Source organism: Gorilla gorilla, chromosome 5 (genome assembly GCF_029281585.2).
Source record: "Gorilla gorilla gorilla isolate KB3781 chromosome 5, NHGRI_mGorGor1-v2.1_pri, whole genome shotgun sequence".
In the NCBI taxonomy this organism is placed as follows: Eukaryota; Metazoa; Chordata; class Mammalia; order Primates; family Hominidae; genus Gorilla; species Gorilla gorilla.
Genome location: NC_073229.2, coordinates 46,837,379 through 46,856,139, shown reverse-complemented (window position 1 = coordinate 46,856,139; position 18,761 = coordinate 46,837,379). Strand labels below are relative to the sequence as shown.

The following is an 18,761-nucleotide window of genomic DNA, read 5'->3' as shown; positions in this document are numbered from 1 at the left end:
TATTTCTGGCATGCAAGATTGGTTGAACATCTGCAAATCAACAAATGTGATTCACCACATAAACAGAATTAAAAGGAAAAGCCATATGATCATCTCAATAGATGCTGAAAAAGCTTTTGGTAAAATCCAATATCTCCCAACATACTGCAGTATGTTTACTGTGGCAGGCATGTATGAGGGAGCAAGTGTGGGGTCCAGCTACTGCACACAGCCAGGCATGCTTGCTGCAGCAGGGCAGGCAGTTCCAGGCACTGACAGGGGTGCCAGCTCCCTGCAAGTCTGCGGCTGGACCAGGTGTACTGCAAGCAGCTTCCACACCAGGAACCACAGAACGACCCACAAGGGTGTCACAGCCCTGGCTCAGGGAGCTCCTATTTCTGGGCTCCCCAAAGAGTTGCATCTCTTATCTCCTTTATGTCAACCGCAATGAGGTGAGGAAAGGGCATGTTTCAGCCCTGTTTGTGTGACAGCTCTTTCAGCCATGCCATTCAGTGGGTCCCAAGTTCTTGTCCCACACTCACGAGGTATGTGGATAAGTGGAGGGTAAGTAAGGTGAAGAGGAGCTTTATTGAACAATAGAACAGCTGAGAGGAAACCCGCTCCTCTCCATAGCCAGGGTGTCCTAACGAGTGTTCAGCTCTCTGCAGAGAGGAGACCCTGGAGTGGGTAGCTCCTCTCCTCAGACAGGTCATCCCACAGAGTGTTCAGGTCTCAGCAGAAAAGAGACCCTAGGGTAGGTAATTCCTCTCTGCAGCTGGTTGTCCTGACATCTTTTTGTGTCTGGCTGAGTCTGGGAATTTTTATGGACTTCAGAGGAAAGGAAGTGCTTGCTGATTGGTCCTTGGGCAGCCACGGGCAGGCTTGGAAAAAGCATCGTAAGTCCCCACTCCAGTCTGCGAGGCTGGCAGCCCGTCTCCCAGGCTTCAATTCTTCCCTGAGTTGAAGGTGGGGCCTCACCGGGGACCCGTCCCTTTCTGCCCAGGAGCCTGTGAGCCTCCTGCCACTGTTGACGGTGCCCAGGCTGTTCCTGCCAAGAGGCACCTGCAGGCCAGTGCCAAGCTGCCCTCAGCAGCACCCCCTCCAGCCTCCCTCCCTTGCTTACTGGTGCCCAAAGCCCAGAGGGGGCTGAGGTGGCAGAAGACTGGCATGTCAGTGCTGCCCCAAGTGTGGGCACACCAGGCCAGGTTGCAACAGCACCTGGGCCTGGCCTCAACCACGCTCCGAGATCAGAGCATGCATCAGGAGCAGGGAGAGATCAGACACCAGGAGCAGGCACCTCCAAGCCTGCGGGGGCAAAAAGGGCTTTCCCAAGCCCCCAAGAGTGCAGAGATGCCCGGGTCTGCCACTGCAGCTTGGGCATCTGCAGCTGCGCCCAGGAGGGCAGGGCTCTTACCTACTTCTGGCACCCAAGAGCACAGGGATGCCCAGGTTTGTAGACACAGCTTGAGCAGCTGCAGCTGCACCCGGGAGGGTGGGGCTTCTGCCTGCTTCTGAACCCCAAGCGCACAGGGATGTCCTGTCCGCAGCCGCTGCTGGGCAACTGCAGCTGAGGCTGGGGAGCACAAGGCTCTTGCCCTGTCAACTCATAAGGGGTTGGGGCTTCTGCCTGTTCCCGGCTCCAGGGGCTCCACAGAGCGCACAGCCACACCTGCATCTCCCCTACTACAGCCAGCATCACAGTCCAGATGGGTTTCAGCTGCCATCAATTACACTGGACCTTTGAATTTTTGGAGAGGAGACCACAGAGGTAATGTGCCCTTTTTATCCCATCAGAGCAGGGGTTACATAATATCTATATGGCATCACTGATGGTGCTGACTTTAATCACTTGGTTAAGGTAGTGTTTGCACTAAATAAAACTTAAACTTACAATTGTCACCTGTCCATACTCTATTCCTTGGAAGACAGTCACTGAGTCCAGCCTACACTTAACGAAGGAGATCATGAGCTCCACATCTGAAAGTGGGGACTATTAATAGACTAGTAAGGAAGATTTCTCCCTTCTTCTCATTTATGTATTTATTCAATCATTTATTTATAAGAGTATGGACTCATACGTTTTATACTTCAGGTTATAATCCAGTGATATGTTATTTATTTTGTTGTTGAAATTGCTCCAGCTTTACCCATTGAGAGCTCTTTCAAGTTAGCTGCTGGGTCCCTTGGACAGGTCTTCATCTTTTTGTTATCCTTTTCTCTTTAGGGCCCCTCCCTGATTTCTGGTATTACTGGTTCTTCTCCAGGCTTCTCTTATATATTTCTTCACCAGGCTTAGAAATATCTTATAATCAGACATTTCTCCAACGATCTCTGTTTCTTTTCACTGGAAAATGGCATTAGAAAACATTATCTGAGTGTGACATGTGCACATTGCTACGAGGGTAACATTGTTTCTAGGCTATTTCAGCAGAAAGGGCTAGGTAACGTGTGTCTACACAGTAAGCCCTGAATACACACATATCTGTTGTTGTTTCCTTATTTGTCCATCTGTGTGTGTCCATGTGCATTTGGGCTTGTGTTTAAACATGAGGTCATAGTGATAACTCTGACTCTAACACAGTCCCTAATGGTCATACTGGCCTTCCTTTCTTGCTTCTCTGTAACTTCTCTTACCAACAGGGAGAAACCTGGATGCCACTGTTCATATTTTAATATTTTTGTTCAACTGGTATGCATGTGAAGCAATTACAGAATTAGCTGAACCCGCATGAGAAACAAATTTACTATTTAGAATACCATATTTATGCAAAGTTACTTTTGTCTACAGTCTGACATTTTTTAATCAAAACATTATTTCTCAAGGTAAGTTAGGTCACTTTTTACTTCTTCTCTACCCTTTTCAGTGTTGTTAGCTTACATATTTATATAAAGTGAGGTTGATTTGCCACTGTCATACCATTCTAGGATCTTCCCACATCTTGGTGATATTTTTGCTCGTTTATTTGCATGCATTTGAGTGCAATTTTGTGATACACTACTTAGGGATTAATAAATCATAGACTTGTGTACTACTAGTGCAGCACCATACAAAACAACTCCATCATTTAAAAATTCCCCTGTGTGTCTTCTTTGTAATAAACTAATCTCCCTTACACTAAGCCCTGGATACCACTGATGTGTTTCCATCCCAGTGGGTTTTTTTTTCCCAGATGTCTTATGAATGAAATCATACAATATTCAGACTTTGAAGTCTGGCTTCATTCATTTAGTAAAATACCCTCAACATATATTCATGTTGTTGCATGTATCAGTAGCTCATTCCATCCCATTGATCAATAGTATTCATTGATCAATCAACTTCCACAAAATCATAGATCATTGTGTGGAAATACCCAAGATTATCTTTCCCCTGTTGAAGGGCATGGGTTGCTTACAGTTTTGAGTAATTATGAATGAAACTGATATAAACATTTGCATGCAGATTTTTACACGGACATAAGTTTTAATTCACTAGGGTAAATACTTAGGAATGTGATTGTTAAGTCATATGGCAAGACTATATTAAACTTTATAAAAATTGCCAAATAGTCAAAGTGGTTGCACCACTTTGCATTTCTACCAGCAATCAAAGAGAGTTTCCCTCACTTTGCATTCTTGCTAGTATTTATTATTTTCAGTGCTTTTGTTTCAGCGACAAAAAAAATTGTGAGAATTTATTTTTAATTTTGTTATATAAGTACTTTCATAATACTCCAGTTTTGTGTCTTGGTTTACAAAGCCTTAATATTGACTACGTAGCTTTTTATAGGAAAAAATACTGTTATCTGGACTTTCATATAGATTTTCTTAAATCAATGAGATTTCCATCAGTCAACTTAACTGTAAATCAACTATTACAAGGTTTTTTAAATGTGGGAAATCATGTCTTTGATAAGAACAGGTCAGTTTTTTCATTTTTTTCTCTAAGAATTTTTGCTTTGTGTGTGTGTGTATCTATCACTTAATGTGCATTTGAAAACTTTCTAATTAACTTTTTCTAATACAAATAATCTATGAAACTTTATTCCATTTTCTCAATACAGTTTAGAAATTACTTGAACATTTGGTTAAATGTTCTGAACCTTACTTTCAAATTACATTTTCTTACTAGACAAATGCTTAGACAGTGTGGCGATTCCTCAAGGATCTAGAACTAGAAATACCATTTGACCCAGCGATCCCATTACTCGGTATATACCCAAAGGATTATAAATCATTATACTATAAAGACACATGAACACGTATGTTTATTGTGGCACTCACAATAGCAAAGACTTGGAACCAACCCAAATGTCTGTCAATAATACACTGAATAAAGAAAATGTGGCACATATACACTGCGGAATGCTATGCAGCCATAAAAAAGGATGAGTTCATGCCCTTTGCAGGGACATGGATGAAACTGGAAACCATCATTCTCAGCAAACTATCACAAGGACAGAAAACCAAACATTGCATGTTCTCATTTATAAGTGGGAGTTGAACAATGAGAACACTTGGACACAGGGTGGGGAACATCACACACCAGGGCCTGTTGGGGGGTGGGGGGCACTGGGGGAGGGATAGCATTAGGAGAAATACCTAATGTAAATGATGAGTTGATGGGTGCAGCAAATCAACATGGCACATGTATACCTATGTGACAAACCTGCACATTGTGCACATGTACCCCAGAACTTAAAGTATAATTTTAAAAAATGCTTAATTCATGCCGAATATGTTCAGTGTGATTTTTAAAGGCTTCAAGATTCAATGTTATTCATATAACCTAATTTCTATTTTATTTCTCTCTCCATGAAGAGTCTTGTAAGAGGCCAGGCACGGTGGCTCACACCTGTAATCCCAGCACTTTGGGAGGCCAAAGTGGGAGGGTCACTTGAGGTCAGGAGTTTGAGACCAGACTGGGCAACAGGGTGAAACACTGTCTCTACTAAAGATACAAGAATTAGCCAGAATTGGTGGTGCATGCTTGTAATCCCAGCTACTCGGGACGCTGAGGTAGGAGAATCACTTGAAACCGGGAGATGGAGGTTGCAATGAGCTGAGATTGCACCACTGCACTCCAGCCTGGGCGACAGAGCAAGACTCCATCACAAAAAAGAAAAAAAGAGTATTTTAAGAAGCATAAACAAATCAATCACCTTTGACTGAACATTGATTGGTACTTGTTCTGATTTGATCCAATTCTAAGTCCCAGCATCCATTTTATCTTCTCCAAGTATAGTAGGGAATATTCATCAACTGTTCACTCAGTTATTTGATTTGATTTCTTATCACTTAACACTTAATCCAAGGATATAAATATCCTTTTGCCCACTGGTAAACTTGTCATCCAATCCTTGAGTTTCTTTTGCAAACACGTTAGGTTTTTCTCAAGATTGAAATGCTCATCCAAACCCAATTTTTTTTTTTTTTTTTTTTTTTTTTTTTTTTTTGCTGTCTTAAGTTGTTTTTTTCCTCTTCTGACATAGTTTTAAGGCTATTTTGGCATTAGCTTCTCACTATTTAAAAGACTTCAACACATCTTCCAGTAACGGAACCCATATTCTAAACCTAGCCATGAATGTAATTCATTCTGAACTTTAAGGTGTTCTTTTTTTTTTTTAAAGATGACATATAAATGGCCAATAATCATATGAACAAATGCTAATCATAAGAGAATTGCAAATTAAAACCACAGTGAGATATTATGTTATGCCAGTCAAAATGGCCATTATTAAATTCAGAAAAAAAAAATTTTGCCGAGGATATAGAGAAAAGGATTACATACACTATTGGTGGGAACGTAAATTAGTACAACCTCTGTGGAAAACAGTATGGAGACTTTTCAAAGAACTAAAAATAGAGCTACCATTCGATCCAGCAATCCCATTACTGGATATCAAGCTAAAGGTAAAGAAATCATTATATCAAAAAGAAACCTATGTGTCTATGTATATCGCAGCACTACCCACAATAGCAAAGTAATAAAATCAGCCTGAGTGTCCATCAGTGGACTATTGGATTTCTAAAATGTGGTATACATATATACACACTTTAGAATACTACTTGGCCATAAAAAGACTGAAATCATGTCTTTTGCAGCAACGTGACTGTAACTGGAGGCCATTGGCTTAAGAGAACTCAGAAACAAAAAGTCAAATGCTACATATTATCAATTATAAGTGGGAGCTAAACAATGGGTACATGTGGATACAGAGTGAAATATAGGCATTGGAGACTCCAAAAGGTGGGAGGTTGGGAAAGGGTTGAGGGATGAAAGACTACCTACTGAGGACAATGTATTTTATTTGGATGATGGATACACTGAAAGCTCAGACTTCACCACTATGCAATATATCCATGGAACACAACTGCACTTCTACATTGTAAATCTGTAAAAATTAGCATTTTTCAAAAACATTCCTTTTTTTCAAAGCATCTATTTTGAACTCAAATTTCCTATACACTTAGAGGATTTAATGCCTTGTTCTAAGGGCAGGACTCCATGAAAAATAATTTATACTCTTCATACTCGTTTTTTTCTTAAGAGACAGTTTCACTCCCATTGCCCAGGCTGTAGTACAATGGCGTGATCTCGGCTCACTGCAACCTCTGCCTCCCAGGTTCAAGGATTATCCTGCCTCAGCCTCCCAAGTAGCTGGGATTACAGGACCTGCCACCACGCCCGGCTAATTTTTTGTATTTTTAGTAGAGACGGAATTTCACCATGTTGGCCGGGCTGGTCTCAAACTCCTGACCTCAGGTGATCCACCTGCCTCGGCCTCCCAAAGCGCTGGGATTACAGGCATGAGCCACCACACCAAGCTCATATTCTTTTTTAATCAGCCTAATTTATTAAAACATTACATTTGTCTTCAACTACAGAAGAAACTTCTCTGGTAAACTCTTTTTACTCTCTTTATATAAAGTTGGCTTTTATAATTACAAAATCCAAATATAGCTGCACTTACCACCATCCCCCATGTTAAGCCATAGAACTCTGATGTGAGTCTCATGTCTCCTTGCAACATTGACGTGGCCTCAATCAGCTTCTCCAGGACCTGTATAAAGTAACACCTCATAGCAGTAAGCAGGTCCTCCATAGCACCAGATCTGCCTTTGGTTGCCAAGACACTATGATTCTACAACAAACTGCAGAGAACACTAGCAGTGTTCTGCTTGGAACCTAAATCTGCACCTAGCAACCAGGACAGCACATCAGTAGGATGCCAATGTGGGAGGACAGATGGGGCTTTCTAAACATTTTCACTATTAGCACATGAAAAATGGGAAACTACAAGGCTCTTGATGATCCAAGGAGACTGGCCACAGAGACTGTATTCCTTCTAGGCACTAACAAGCAACCCTAAAGTATGAGAGAATTAATGTCATTTCATACATGTGCAATTCAGGAATTACTAGGAACGTGGCAGTAAAGAACTTACATGCCCATATCAATAGTCAAAGTCCTCTTAATGTAAACGTGTCTTTCTGAGGTTCTGCTAGACCTAATAATATTTAAAAATTCAAAGGTTCTTCACCTCAGCATCCCATCTTGTTTTGTTTTGGGTTAGATGAGAGGGATAAGCATGAGAGAGTTGAATTATTGTCATTAAGTTATCGATTTAACTTTCAAATGTAAAAACTCATGAAGGTTGAAGGTAATTTGGGGTTTAGGTTTTTTTAACTTTTATTTTAGGTTCATGGGTGCAGGTTTGTTATACAGGTAAACTGCGCATCACAGGGGTTTGGAGTACAGATAATTTCATCATCCAGGTAATAAGCATAGTACTCAATAGGTATTTTTTCTGATCTTCTTCCTCCTCCCACCCTCCACCGTCAAGTAGACCCCAGTGCATGTGGTTCACCTTCTAGTATCCATGTGTTCTCATGTTTAGCTCCCACTTATAAGTGAGAACATGTGGTATTTGGCTCTTTCCATTTAGTTTGCTTAGGATGATGGCCTGCAGCTCCATCCATGGTGCTGCAAAGGAAATGACCTCATTCTTTTTATGACTGCATAGTATTCCATGGGGTCTATGTACCACATTTTCTTTACCCAATCTACTGTTGATGGGCATTTAGGTTGATTTCATGTATTTGCTGTTGTGAACAGTGCTGCAATGAACATACTCGTGCATATGTCTTTATGGTAGAATGATTTATATTCCTTTGGGTATATACCCAGTAATGGCATTGCTGGGTCGAATAGTAGTTCTGTTTAAGTTCTCTGAGGAATCATCACACCGTTTTCCACAATAGCTAAACTAATTTACATTCCCACCAGCAGTGTATAAGCATTCCCTTTTCTCCATAACCTTGACGTATCTGCTATTAATAATCTGACTTTTTGATAATATCCATTCTGCCTGGTGTGAGATGGTATCTCATTGTGGTTTTGATTTGCATTTCTCTAATGATTAATGATATTGAGCATTTTTTCATATGCTTGACTGCATGTGTGTCTGCTTTTGGAAAGTGTCTGTTCATGTCTTTTGCCAACTTTTAAACGGCACTTTTTCTTTCTTGTAAATTTGTTTAAGTTCTTTATAGATGCCAGATATTAGATCTTTGTCAAATCCATTGTATTCAGATATTTTCTCTCATTTTGTAGGTTGTCTGTTTCCACTGTTGATAGTTTCTCTTACTGTGAGACGTTCTTTAGTTTAATTAGGCTTCATTTGTCAATTTTTGTTTTTGTTGCAATTGCTTTTGGCATCTTCATGATGAAATGTTTCCCAAGTCCTATGTCCAGAATGGTATTTCCTAGGTTATCTTCCAGAGTTTTTATATTAATAGTTTTCATTTTAACATTTAAGTGTTTAATCCATCTTGAGTTGATTTTTGTATGTGGTGCAAAGTTGGCATCCAGTTTCAATCTTCTGCATAGAGCTAGTCACTTATCCCAGCACCCTTTATAAAATGGGGAGTCCTTTCCCCATTGCTTGTTTTGGTCAGCTTTGTTGAAGATCATTTTTTTGTAGGTGTGTGGCACTATTTCTGGGTTCTCTATTCTATTCTATTGGTCTATATATCTGTTTTTTTTTTTTTTTTTTTTTTTCCAGTACCGTGCTGTTTTGGATAGTGTAGCCCTCTAGTATAAGTTGGGTAAGGTGATGCCTCTAGCTTTGTCCTTTTTCTTAAGATTGCCTTGGCTATTAGGGCTCTTTTTCGGTTCCATACAAATTTTAAAATAGTTTTTTTCTAATGCTGTGAACAATGTCATCGGTAGTTTGATAGGAATTGCACTGAATCTATAAATTGCTTTGGACCAGTGTGGCCATTTTAATGATACTGAATCTTAGTATCCATGAGCATGGGATGTTTTTCCATTTGTTTGTGGCACCTCTGATTTCTTTCAGCAGTTTTTTGTAATTCTCATTGTAGAGATGTTTTACGTTCTTGGTTAGCAGAATTTCTAGGTATTTTATTCTTCTTGTGGCAGTTGTGAATGGGACTGCATTCCTGATTTAGCCCTCAGATTGAATGTTGTTGATGTATGGGAATGCTAAATTTTTGTACATTGCTTTTGTATCCTGAAACTTTTCTGAAGTTGTTTATCAGATCAAGGAGCTTTTGGATCAAGACTATGGGGTTTTCTCATACGGATTCATGTCTTTTGCAACCAGGAATAGTATAACTTCCTCTCTTCTTATTTGGATGCTTTTCATTTCTTTCTCTTGCCTGATTGCTCTGGCCAGGACTTCCAGTACTATGTTGAATAGGTGTGGTGAGAGAGGGCATCCATGTCTTATGCCGGTTTTCAAGGGGAATGCTTCCAGCTTTTTCCATTCAGTATGATGTTGGCTGTGGGTTTTTTATAGATTGCTTTTATTATTTTGAAGTATATTCCTTCAATGCCTAGTTTATTGAGGGTTTTTAACATGAAGGGATGTTGAATTTTATTGAAAGCCTTCTCTGCATGTATTGAGATAATTATGTGGTTTTTGTTTTCATTTCTGTTTATGTGATGAATCACATGTATTGATTTGCATATGTTGAACCAACCTTTCCTCTCCGGGATAAAGCCTACTTGATCATGGTAGGCTTTATCCCTGGGACGCAAGGGGTCATGGTAGGCTTTTTCTCTGCGATGCAAATGCTCACACCCTAATCTGTGGAGCCTGTGAATATATGTTACTTTACATGGCAAAAGGACTTTTATAGATGTGATTAAATTCAGAATCTTGAGATGGGGATATTATCCTGGATTAGGCAGGTAGGATAATATAATCACCTGTGTCCATATAAGAGGGAGGCTGGAGGTCGGAGAAAAGATACTCTGCTGCTGACTTTAAAGATAGAAGAATGGGCCATGAGCCAAGGAATATAGGTCACCTCTAGAAGATAGAAAAGGTGAGGAAACAGCTATTTCATCAAAAAGCTAAGAAATTGGGTTTTTATATGCTGTTGGATTTGGTTTGCTAGTATTTTGTTGAGGAGAATCAAGGTAATTTGAAAGATCTTCAAATTTCAAGGATTTACACTCCTGCCAAATGACTCCCCAAACCCATAGCCAGTCACTGTTCTTCACCATTGCCCCACTCTCAAGCACAATACAAAAACTTTCCATTTCCTGAGAGGGTAAAGAAATGTGGTGTTATAACAAAATAAATATTTGCCAACAATATTACCATCTCTTGGTGTTATCTACTCCATGCATTTCTAGTGAATTGTTCATTAGGAAACCCCACTATTTTATTCAAAGTTTTTGTCATTTGACCTAAGATAAACAAAGTTATCTGTTCCTCCCAAAGAAAAGTGTCAGATATGTCAAGTTCATCTGAGTTTGCCAACAGTAAGAAAATATTTTAAGAAGTATGGAGACATATAAAAAAGATATATAAGCCACCCAGAAGGGATCCTCTCTAGCCAAAACACTGACCATTTCAGCATCAAAATAATGATAGAATGAAATAAGAATGCATAAGACCATATTAAGATATACGGATAGACACATAGATAAATAATACCTGATACACACACGTACACACACACACACACACACACACACAGGAACAAAGGAAAGCTATTCCTTCATATAGAATGCCAACTCTATTAGTTTTTCATTGTTGCTAAAACAAATTACTACAAATTTGGTGTTTAAAATAACAAAAATATCTTATATATCTGGAGAAAGAAAGACTAAATTGGATCTACAGGGCTGCACATCTTCTGCAGGCTCTAGGACAGAACATGTTTCCTCAACTACTCCAGCTTCTAGAAGCAACCTGTATTCCGTGGCTCATGGCCCATTCCTCTATCTTTAAAGTCAGCAGCAGAATATCTTCTCTCTGACTAAGAATGTGGCAGGAAAGAACTTACATGCCCTCTCTCTTATATGGATATGTGTGATTATGTCAGCCCTCCTGGCTAATACAGGATAATAATCCCAACTCAAGGTTGAGAATTTAATCACATCTATAAAAACCCTTTTGCAGGCTGAAAATTCCAAAATCCAGAACACCTCTTCTCCTCCAAAGGATCACAACTCCTCACGAGCAAGGGAACAAAACTGGATGGGGAATGAGTTTGACGAATTGACACAAGTAGGCTTCAGAAGGTGGGTAATAACAAACTCCTCCAAGCTAAAGGAGCATGTTTTAACCCAATGCAAGGAAGCTAAGAACCTTGAAGAAAAGATAGAGGACTTCCTAACTAAATTAATCAGTTTAGAGAAGAACATAAATGACCTGATGGAGCTGAAAAACAGCACGAGAACTTTGTGAAGCATACAAAGGTATCAATAGCCGAATTGATTAAGCAGAAGAAAGGATATCAGAGATTGAAATTCAACTTAATGAAATAAAGCATGAAGACAAAATTAGAGAAAAAAGAATGAAAATGAATGAACAAAGCCTCCAAGAAATATGGGACTATGTGAAAAGACCAAACCTACGTTTGATTGGTGTACCTGAAAGTGATGGGGAGAATGGAACCAAGCTTGAAAACACTCTTCAGGATATAATCCAGGAGAATTTCCCCAACCTAGCAAGACAGGTCAACATTCAAATTCAGGAAATGCAGAGAAAAATACTAAGATATTCCTCAAGAACAGCAACCCCAAGACACTTAATCATAATATTCACCAAGGTTGAAATGAAAGAAAAAAATGTTAACGGCAGCCAGAGAGAAAGGTCGCATTACCCACAAAGGGAAGCCCATCAGACTAACAGCAGGTCTCTCAGCAAAAACCCTACAAGCGAGGGGAGAGTGAGAATGAATATTCAAAATTCTTAAAGAAAAGAATTTTCAACCCAGAATTTCATATCCAGCCAAACTAAGCTTCATAAGTGAAGGAGAAACAAAATCCTTTACAGACAAGCAAATGCTGAGAGATTTCGTCACCACCAGTCCTGCCTTACGGGAGTTCCTGAAGGAAGTACTAAATATGGAAAAGAAAAATCAGTACCAGCCACTGCAAAAGCATACCAAAGAATCAATATCATGAAAATGGCCATACTGCCCAAAGTAATTTATAGATTCAGTGCTATCCCAATCAAGCTACCACTGACTTTCTTCACAGAATTAGAAAAAAACTACTTTAAATTTCACATGGAACCAAAACAGAGCCCGTATAACCAAGACAATCCTAAGCAAGAAGGAGAAAGTTGGAGGCATCATGCTACCTCACTTTAAACTATACTACAAGAATACAGTAACCAAAACAGCATGGTATGTGTACCAAAACGGATATATAGACCAATGGAACAGGACAGAGGCCTCTGAAATAATGCCACACATCTACAACCACCTGATCTTTGACAAACCAGACAAAAACAAGCAATGGGGAAAGGATTCCTTATTTAATAAATGGTATTGGGAAAACTGGCTAGCCATATGCAGAAAACTGAAACTGGACCCCTTCCTTACACCTTACACAAAAATTAACTCAAGACAGATGAAAGACTTAAATGTAAGACCTAAAACCATAAAAACCCTAGAAGAAAACCTAGGCAATACCATTCAGGATATAGGCATGGGCAAAGACTTCATGACTAAAACACCAAAAGCAATGGCAAGAAAAGACAAAATTGACAAATGGGATCTAATTAAACTAAAGAGCTTCTGCACAGCAAAAGAAACCTTCTGGACAAGCAGCCTACAGAATGGGAGAAAATTTTTGCAATCTATCCATCTGGCAAAGGGCTAATATCCAGAGTCTACAAAGAATTTAAACAAATTTACAAGAAAAAAACAACCCCATCAAAAAGTGGGCGAAGGATATGAACAGACAGTTCTCTAAGAAAGACATTGATGCAGCCAACGAACATATGAAAAAAAGCTCATTATCTCTGGTCATTAGAGAAATGTAAATCAAAACCACAATGAGATACCATCTCACACCAGTTAGAATTGTGATCATTAAAAAGTCAGGAAACAACAGATGCTGGAGAGGATGTGGAGAAATAGGAACGCTTTTACACTGTTGGTGAGAATGTAAATTAGTTCATCCATTGTGGAAGACAGTGGGGCAATTCCTCAAGGATCTAGAACCAGCAATACCATTTGACTCAGCAATCCCATTACTAGGTATATACTCAAAGGATTATAAATCATTCTACTATAAAGACACATGCACATGTATGTTTATTGCAGCACCATTCATAATAGCAAAGACTTGGAACCAACCCAAATGCCCATCAATGATAGACTGGAATAAGAAAATGTAGCACATATACACCATAGAATACTATGCAGCCATAAAAAAGAATGAGTTTATGTCCTTTGTAGGGACATGGATGAAACTGGAAACCATCATTCTCAGCAAACTGAAACAGGAACAGAAAACCAAACACTGCATGTTCTTACTCATAAGTGGGAGTTGAACAGTGAGAACACATGGACACAGGGATGGGAACATCACACAGTAGGGTCTGTTAGAAGGTGGGAGGGCTAGGGAGAGATAGCATTAGGAGAAATACCTAATGTAGATGATGAGTTGGTGGGTGCAGCAAACCAGCATGGCACATGTATGCCTATGTAACAAACCTGCACATTCCGCACATGTCTTCCAGAACTTAAAATATAAAAAATAAAATTAATTTTGCCACGTAAGGTAATATATAATAACTTATCCCAGTGATTAGGTTGTGATCATTTGAGAGAAGGAGAGGAAGTATTTAGCCTGCCACACAAATTATTAAATTTGGAAGGAATGATGGAACTTTAAGAATGATTACTTGGAAACCACTATAGTAATAATTGTTTCTGGGAAGGAATATTAAGGGATGCTTACTAATAAAACTAGTGGATGAAAGCTAGTTAAAAAACAGAATGCTACCTAATCTCAACATACTTCCCCACATTGACACTTATATATTACTGAGAAAAACACTAATTTTTATAGTAAAGATGCCTGGCAGATACAACATTAACCAAGTAATCAAAGCCAATATTGCCCATAACAGAATAAAGAAATATGTACATACTGATAGGATGCACTAAGGAGAACACAATCACACTTTTGTGGTATTCCTGACAGAAGTTTACAGGGCAAAAGAAGCTGATGCTTCAGTGCAGTTAGTCATCATTCCTATCTGGGAAAAAGCTGGCTTCACTGTTAGTTCTACAGTAAAATTGCTTGCCACATAAATTCATTTCTGCTTTGGAAATCCCAGTTCACAAACGTTGACATGAGGTTTAGGCCTGACAAGGGGAGCATCTCAGGGCTTCTACTTTGCCTTCAGTGTTGTTGACATAGGAACAGGTCATCAGAGCTAAAAATGTATTGTCCTTACCCTGATTTTTTCATATACAAGTTGCCAGAGCTTATGCAAGCACCTATCTCCTCCCTTCAGTTTGATAAAGTGAGAAAACTCATTCTTGTTGTTCTGCTGCATAAAGTTTGCTTGACTGGTTTGAAAAGTACAAAACAATAAAAACAATAATATCTGTGTTACACTTTGGGTGAATTATTAGTAACTGATCACTTTCAGATTACAAATTAAATAGCACAGGTTAATATGACTAGGATTCAATATTAGATATCCTATAATTATAACCTTGCCAAGACCACCTCGATCATGGAGATGCTAACCCAGCGGCACTAGAGGAATTAAAGACACACACACAGAAATATAGAGTATGGAGTGGGAAATCAGGGCACTCACAGCCTTCAGAGCTGAGAGCCCTGAACAGAGTTTGACGCACATATTGATTGACACCAAGCCAGTGATAAGCATTATTTCTATAGATTATAGATTAACTAAAAGTATTCCTTAAGGGAAACAAAGGGATGGGCTGAAACAAAGGGATGGGCTCTGTCTAGTTATCTGCAGCAGAAACATGTCCTTAAGGCACAGATCACTCATGCTATTGTTTGTGATTTAGGAATGCCTTTAAGCGGTTTTCTGCCCTGGGTGGGCCAGGTGTTCCTTGCCCTCATTCTGGTAAACCCACAACCTTCAGCATGGGCATCATGGCCATCACAAACATGTCACAGGGCTGCAGAGATTTTGTTTATGGCCAGTTTTGGGGCCAGTTTATGGCCAGATTTGGGGGCCTGTTCCCAACATAACCTCCCAAAAGAAAACAAAAAGTCTACACATATAAAAGAAAATGTACATATTTTGTAAGAGAAGAAGGAGAAAAGAGCCCAGAAAATTAAAAAGCCAAAAAAAATTTAGAGAGTGAGAAGTGATATCAATAAAATGGCAAAATAGGACTTTCCAGTGCCAGTTGGCCCCCTAGGTCAGACTCTGTAGTCCCAAGACCCATGCCAGTACCCAAGGGCCTAGCCTCCAGACCAGCACATATAAGCTGGGCCCCATAAACCCAGGCTCCAGACAAGCCCCTAAGGCAGCAAGTTCCACTCTAGAACCAGGCCAGTTCCAGGCTTCAGGTTGATCCCCACCACTCTAGGTTCCACTGGACCTAAAGTTCAGGCCCACACCAGTAGCTATCACCTCATACCTCACACCAGTTAGATCTATTATGAAAAACACAAAGGACAACAGGTGGTGGGAAGAATATGGAGAAAAGAGAATTCTTATACATTGTTTTTTGAAATGTAAATTAGGACAGCCATGAGGGAAAACACTATGAAGTTTCCTAAATAAATTAAAAATACGGCCAGGTGCAGTGGCTTACGCCTGTAATTCCAACACTTTGGGAGGCCGAGGTCGGCAGATCACCTGAGGTCAGGAGTTTGAGACCAGCCTGGCCAACATGGTGAAATCCCATCTCTACCAGAAACAAGCAATGGGGAAAGGATTCTCTGTTTAACAAATGGTGGTGGGAAAACTGGCTAGCCATATGCAGAAAACTGATACTGGACCCCTTCCTTATACCTTAGGCAAAAATTAACTCAAGATAGCTTAAAGACTTAAATGTAGAACCCAAAACCATATAAACCATAGAAAAGAACCTAGGCAATACCATTCAGGATATAGGCATGGGCAAAGACTTCATGACTAAAACACCAAAAGCAACGGCAACAAAAGACAAAATTGACAAATGGGATCTAATTAAACTGAAGAGCTGCTGCACAGCAAAAGAAACTACCATCAGAGTGAAGAGGCAACCTATAGAATGGGACAAAATTTTTGCAATCTATGCATCTGACAAAAGTCTAATATCCAGAATATATGAGGAACTTAAACAAATTTATGAAAATAAAACAAACAACCCCATCAAAAAGTGAGCAAAGTATATAAATAGAAACTTCTCAAAAGAAGGCATTTATGGAGCCAACAAACACATGAAAAACAGCTCGTCATCACTGGTCATTCGAGAAATGCAAATCAAAACCATGAGATACCATCTCACACTAGTTAGAATGGCAATTATTAAAATGTCAGGAAACAACAGATGCTGGCGAGTCTGTGGAGAAATAGGAATGCTTTTACACTGTTGGTGGGAGAGTAAATTAGTTCATCCATTGTGGAAGACAGTGTGGCAATTCCTCAAGGATCTAGAACCAGCAATACCATTTGACCCAGCAATCCCATGAGTGCGTATATATCCAAAGGATTATAAATCATTCTGCTATAAAGACACATGCACATGTATGTTTATTGCAGCACCATTTACAATAGGAAAGACTTGGAACCAACCCAAATGCCCACCAATAATAGACTGGATGAAGAAAATGTGGCACATATACACCATGGAATACTATGCAGCCATAAAAAAGAATGAGTTCATGTCCTTTGCAGGGACATGGATGAAGCTGAAAACCATTATTTTCAGCAAAATAACACAGGAACAGAAAACTAAACACCGCATGTTCTCACTCATAAGCGGTAGTTAAACAATGAGAACACATGGACACAGGGAGGGCAACATCACACACTGGGGCCTGTCACGGGTTCAGGGGGAAGGAGAAGGAGAGCATTAGGACAAATATCTAATGCATGTGGGGCTTAAAACCTAGATGACAGGTTGATAGGTGCAGCAAACCACTATGGCACATGTAACCTATGTAACAAATTTGCACATTCTGCACATGTATCCAAGAACTTAAAGTAAAATAAACATAAAAATAATGAAAAATAAAAGATTTCATAAGAACTTATACGAGAAACTACATCGGCCTTAGGGTAATTAAAGATTTGCTAGGACACACACACACACACACACACACACACACACACACACACAAGAAATCCTGTCTCTACTAAAAATACAGAAATTAGCTGGGCGTGGTGGTGCTCACCTGTAGTCCCAGCTACTCTGGAGGCTGAGGCAAGACAATCGCTAGAACCCAGGAGGTGGAAGTTGCAGTAAGCCGAGATCCCACCACTGCACTCCAGCCTGGGAGACAGAGTGAGACTCTGTCTCAAAAAATTAATTAATTAATTAATTAATTAATAATAAATAAAAATAGAACTGCCATATGATCCATCAATCACACTTCTGGGTTTATATCCAAAAGAATTAAATCACTATGTTGAAGAGCTATCTCCACTTCCATGAATATGGCAGCAAATTCATAATAGCCAAAGTATTGAATCAATCTAAGAGTCAATCAACGAATGAGTGAATTTAAAAAGTGTAGTTTATATACAATAGAATACTATTCTGCCTTAAAATAAGAAGGAAGTCCTAATATTTTCAAAAACATGGCAAACCTGAGGACACTTTGCTAAGTAAAAGGAGCCAGGCACAGAAAAATAAATACTGCACGATCTAATGTGTGAAATCTACATAAAATGAACTCATAGAAGCACAAAGTAGTAGAATGAGGCTTGTCAGGGGTTAGCAGTGGAGGGAGGGAAAATGGGGAGATGCTGGTCAAAGGGTACAAAGTTTCAGTTAGAAGGAATAAATTCAAGAGATCTATTCTATAGTATGGTGACTATAGTTAATAAAACTGTACTGCATACTTGAAAATTGCTAAGATAACAGATCCTAAATGTTCTCACCACAAAACAGGTAAGTATGTGAGTTAATGATTTGTTAATTAGCTTGAATAATAATTGCATAATTATACATATATCAAAACTTTATGCCGTATATCATAAATAAATACAACTTTTCACTTATCTTAATAAAGATGGAGGGGATATTTGAGTAGGTGAGAAACCAGGATGCTACAGGAAGTGTTACAAATCATAAGATTTCCATAGTAGGAAATAGTTCAAAGAGCTAAGCTATGTTCTTTAAGTTTTAAAAAATTTGTTTTTATGTGATGTTTTACCCTAAGTGGTCTCAATTGTTTACTAAAAGTTATTTTACATACACTATTCTTGGTTCTTCATTTCTTGGGTAAGCTTAAGGACAAGGGCAAATGACTCATATTTTTCATGCCTAGTTAGAAATAAAGGAAGAGTCACAGATGCAGAAAGAAGATAAAG

The 18,761-nt window shown here is 39.3% G+C and overlaps 1 long non-coding RNA gene across 1 annotated transcript; it reads right to left on the bottom strand.

The window, feature by feature from the left end:
* Nucleotides 1-2,072: 2,072 nt before the first annotated feature.
* Nucleotides 2,073-7,077, bottom strand: LOC129534114 (uncharacterized). Its single transcript, XR_008680539.2, has 2 exons — nt 6,933-7,077; nt 2,073-2,323 (listed from the first exon to the last, which is right to left on the bottom strand). It is a non-coding gene; the product is annotated as an uncharacterized lncRNA (long non-coding RNA).
* Nucleotides 7,078-18,761: the final 11,684 nt, after the last annotated feature.